The 5,106-nt window shown below is 40.5% G+C and overlaps 1 protein-coding gene across 3 annotated transcripts in view; it reads left to right on the forward strand.

Annotated features, from left to right (window-relative positions):
• The first annotated feature begins 54 nt into the window (after window positions 1–54).
• MLH1 (mutL homolog 1) overlaps window positions 55–5,106 on the forward strand; it is a 17,624-nt gene continuing 12,572 nt past the window's right edge. For 2 of the 3 annotated variants that reach the window (XM_031059582.1, XM_031059583.1), the window contains exons 1-2: window positions 3,768–3,813; window positions 4,082–4,173. The gene's annotated coding sequence lies outside the window, so the exon portion shown is untranslated. Of the gene's footprint in view, window positions 240–1,118; window positions 1,210–1,337; window positions 1,437–2,555; window positions 2,630–3,740; window positions 3,814–4,081; window positions 4,174–5,106 lie in introns of those variants that run through there. The other variant, XM_031059581.1, reaches the window with a different exon arrangement.

The raw sequence follows: 5,106 nt of genomic DNA on the forward strand, positions 1-5,106 counted from the left end.
GGGAGCCCGGGTGCCGAGGAGGGGCGGTGCCTGCGTGTGCTCCTACGGGAGGCAGCTCCGCTTGGAAAGCCGCGTTTCTGTCTGCGTTTGTGTTCCGGCTTGTTTTGTTGTTGTTTGAGAAACTTCTGAATTGTTTGCTTTCGGTGCTAGGTTAACGATTCATTGATCGCCAAGTCCAGCCATTAACCCACCACTCCAAATCTACCGCTAAGCCATGTGCCTAAGCACCACATCTCCAGGTATTTTAAATACCTCCAAGGTCAGCGACTCAAACACTGCCTTGGGCAGCCTTTTCTATGCTTGACCACCCTTCTGTGAAGATATGTATCCTAATATCCAATCAGAACCTCTCCTGGCACTAGTCGAGGTCATTTCTTCTTTACCCATCACTTGTTCCTTGGGAGCAGAGGCCAACCCCCACCTTGGTACAACCTCCTTTCAGGGAATTGAGAGCAATAAGTAATTCCTTCTCAATAAGGTCACCCCTGAGCCTCCTTTTTTCCAGGCTAAACACCCCCAGCCTCTCCTCATCAGCCTTGTGCTCCAGACCCTTCCCCAGCTCCATTGTCCTTCTCTGGACATGCTCCAGCCCCTCAATGTCTCTCTTGTAGAGAGTGACCCAAAAGTGAACACAGGATTTGAGGTGTCACCTCACCAGTGCTGTGTACAGGGTGACAATCACTGCCCTGCTCCTGCTGGCCACACTATAGCTGATATAGGCCAGGATGTCATTGGCCTTTTTGGCCACCTGAGCACACACTGGCTCATGTTCAGCCAGCTGTTAGAGCAGCACCCCCAGGTCCTTTTCCACATGGCAGCTTTCCAGCCACTCTTCCCTCCAGGCTGTAGCAGTGTGTAGTGTTGTTGTCACTCAAGGGCAGGACCTGGCACTTCATCTTGTTGACCCTCATACCACTGGCCTCAGCTCATCAATCTGACCTGTCCAGATCCCTCTGCAGAGCCTTCCTACCCTCCGGCAGATCAGTGCTTCTGCCCACCTTGGTGTTATCCACAAACTGAATAAGGCTACACTCAATCCCCTCATCCAGGTCATGGACAAAGATATTAAACAGAGCTCTGGGATTGAAATTGCTTTCTTGGTTTCTTGGTTTCTGCAGTTTGGATGCTAAATCTACGAGTATCCAGGTAGTAGTTAAAGAAGGTGGTCTGAAGTTCATCCAGGTTCAAGATAACGGCTGTGGTATCAGAGTAAGTAAACAAAGTTGACAGGTGTATGCTGCTGTTTGATACTACCTTTTAAAAATTATTTCAATTTATAAGTGTTTCCGATCTTGAAAGAACTCAGAAAGTGACTGTTGCTTGTCCCTTTCACATAGAAAGAAGATCTCGACATTGTATGTGAGAGATTTACTACGAGTAAACTGCAAAAATTTGAAGACTTGGCTAGTATTTCTACATATGGTTTTAGGGGTGAGGTAAGCTCTTCATCAAGGTTTTGAAACTGTTCATTGCTGTTATTCTGCTGTAGTGGGTTCTGCATAGTATCACATTCCCAGTACTCTTTACAGAAGCTTCTGTTTGCTGAGAGAGTCTGCCAAGTGAATATAGTTCAAAATACATTTCAAGATTAGGTGGATGCCTATAGGGAGGTATATATTCTTTTTGCTTTCTGGAATAAGATGGTTTTTTTAATTGCAACAAAGCCTGTCTTCTTAAATGACGATTCAAGAACCTACAGGTGGAAGATTTGAGTGGGAGGTGAATCTTCAATGTCAGACATCATGTATCTGACATTTCAATGTCATACTTTAAACTAAACGTGCAAATGTACAGTGGTCTTCCTTTGTGTTTGCTGTTAGACAAGGTTAGTATCTCTGACCCCCAGATATACTGGTTCTTCATACTCTCACAAACTGTTTGTTTGTTGAAGAGTTTGTTCTTCAAACTCTCACTCTTCATATCTCACAAACTGTAACTAAACTCTGGAAGAACAGTCAAGGATGAGTTTAGCTTTTCCCTCTGGATGAACAAGATCTATGAGTGTCTGTCCTGTGCTCAGATACATAGATGCTCACATGTTCCAGGGAGTAGACTGCTTGGGTCCTCTCGTCACACACTTTCAACATAATCATCTCCACAACCAGTGGAATCTGATCCTGAGGCTGATTTCATCTGTGTAGACATGTCCATTGAGTTTTCCAGGAAAACCACCTAACATTGTAATATTTCTTAGAGTCAAGAGAAGAACTTGGGCAGGAGTGAGAGAGTAGCAGCTAAAATCTTCCAGCTGCTTTCTAGTTAACATGAAAAAGACACAACTGTAATAATTTTGCAAATTTCTTTTAATTATGCTACATGGTTAACCACTTGCATCATCAGAGATCACAATATATTAGGGAAGCCAGAACAATCTCCTGGATAAAATGACTGGAAGTTTAGTATTATAGATACTAAAATTTGTTTAAACTTTACTGACCTGCAATTTCCTTGTAAGGATTTTTATTTATTGCTTGCTAGTGATGGTGTTGAAAATGTGGACATGCCTCAGCATTGTCCAGAGCAAGGTTTTACAAAGATGTTTTCTCTTTTCCTAGGCCTTGGCTAGCATCAGTCACGTTGCCCATGTTACAGTAACAACCAAAACAGCTGATGCAAAGTGTGCATTCAGGTATGCTGCCTGTTATCCAGGTGACTTTTGCTGCATGCAATAACAAACAGATGTATCAATTTCAGAGCTCCTGTTATGGAGGAGGGTGTGATAAGGGCAGGTATCAAAAAGACTTGGAATGTGAGAAAATGTATTTTTTTCAAATTGTAAAGGTAAGCTTTAACTTAATAACATATTTTAAAATTGGTGGAAGTGGGGTGAGGAGGCAGAACTTCTATTTCAGTAGCTAATGTAGGTTAAACATTTGTTTTTCTCCATTTCAGAATAAAAAGTTGCATGTATATTACAGGCATCATGTCTAGCAAATTTCACAAGTCTCAGCACAGGAACTTACACTTAGTTTGTTATCATATCTTTATGGTGTGATAGGTGCTTTATCCTATCCAAAAAGAGTTTTGGATATTCTTTTGAAAACTTAATCTAAATTATAAGCTTTTCCATTAATTTCTTAACTACTTTTAAGAAAAGGGAGTGGAAAAAAGTGATGTTCCAAATATTGGTTTTTCAAAAGATCGTGTAACTATGGTCTTTCTTAGGCATGCATTAAACATACAGGGTATGTTAGAGGGAAAAAAAGTCTATCCTTTGAATTTATGCATCTCTGTAACTTTCTTAGCTGGAAGACCCGCATGGATCACTGTGGATCCTATGGATCATAAATCTCTTATGCTCAAAATCCTATTAGTGTCAAAGAAAGCAGATCTTAGACTAAAGTCAAGAATTTCTTGTTAGCTTAATTGAAATGTAAAGTCTAGTGGAGGAATTGTTATTAGGCCAGGTCTAGCTATTAAAGAAAGAAAAAAAATGCAGTAATCCTGCCTTTGGAGGAAAAGTCTCAGTAATATAATTTCAAAATGTATATGCTATGATCTGCCTCCTTTCCTCTGCTATTATTCCCTTTCCTCCACTTCCCCTCTGGCTCTTCCAATCAATGAAGACAGTTTTACTCTAGCAGAAAGGTAGAGGAAGCTAATTCTCAGTGTCTCAAATTCTTTGCTGGGAGGAGTGTGACAATGATGGGATTTCTTTTGTTTTCATCCTTTGTTTTCATCTGTCCATGTCTGCCTTCCTGTAAATCTGGATGACTGACAACTTTTTATTTTCTTCGTAGAGCTACTTACAGTGATGGAAAAATCAAAGCCCCTCCAAAGCCCTGTGCTGGAAACCAAGGAACTCAGATCACAGTAGGTTTTTGTGCCTGTTCTCTCGTTCCTTTTCTGTTCCCCTTGCACCATTACATTGTGAGGTACATAACAGTTGCCTCTCTGAAGCTGCAGTTTGTTAGATGAACCTAGAGAATTACACAATAAACTGAATGTTGATTTTTCATAAACCAAAGTATTCTCAGAAAATTTATATTTAAAATAAAATTTAACAGGATAGGTTTAGATTAATTCTATGGTAAAAGAGAATTTTAGAAATTGTTTTTAGTTGTGAACTTTTTCTCTGCAGGTTGAAGATCTTTTTTACAATGTAAATACAAGAAGGAAGGCTTTAAAGAATCCAAATGAAGAATATGCAAAAATATTAGAAGTTGTTAGCAGGTAAACTAAACTAGGAGGCTCCCAGTTTTATATACTGCCATGGGGAGTACTGGGGTTCTTCAGAGGGGCTGGCACCTGTGTGTTTGGTGTCATTTTGTTGGTGGTGTTGGTGATTTTGTTATGATTTTTTTGAACTATTTGTTAGTGTGCAGTGTCAGATAACAGTCAGTCCAATTTGATGTGAAAAATCCAGATAGGAAGTAGTGTATTCTGTCTATTAATTATTGGTAAGAATTCCAGCAAAGAAATGGCAATGGACTTGAATGAGTGAACTTTAAATGTACCTGGGCTGAATAGAATTCATGTAAAAACTGCTCAGGAGCATTGAGATTTGGCTGAATACAGAAAAGCTGAATGGCGACTTCACATCCCCTAAAAGGAGTAATATCATTTTAGCTATTGGATGTTCCCTTCCTGGGCCCCTTGGTTGCCTCTTTTGCCACTGCCGTAGTCTTCCACAGTGTGCAGAGGTCTTGCAAACAGGATCTGCACAATTTAAGCAAAAGAACTGCTTTATGCTTTCATAAGACACAAAAGGTAGCAGAGAGAAGCAAGATTGTATGCCAAGGTTTAGCCTATTCCCTAAATGAACTATTCAGGAGTCTCTACTGGCTCAGGCAGACTTTAGCCAGGAGGTAGAGGGTCAGATCCTGCTGCTGTGTCAAACAGGATGATGTGAAGTCTTGCTGAGTTACAGCCCTCCAGTTTATTGGTTGTTCTTTTTCATTAGGACTTTATATTACTTAATTTTTAGGGTTTTTTTCCTCTTGAATTTTTGAGTTCACATTTTCACATTTCTCATCTTGCAAGGTTCTGTGGTGTGGTTTCTCTCACAGTGCAGTAATTTCCCTTGAATTTTGAGCCAAGCTTACACAGCTGTAGTGTATCAGATCTCAGCCATGAGATCACAGATAGCTGAACTGTCTGGGTAGG

The sequence above is a fragment of the Geospiza fortis genome, unplaced genomic scaffold (genome assembly GCF_000277835.1).
Source record: "Geospiza fortis unplaced genomic scaffold, GeoFor_1.0 scaffold120, whole genome shotgun sequence".
NCBI classification, from domain to species: Eukaryota; Metazoa; Chordata; class Aves; order Passeriformes; family Thraupidae; genus Geospiza; species Geospiza fortis.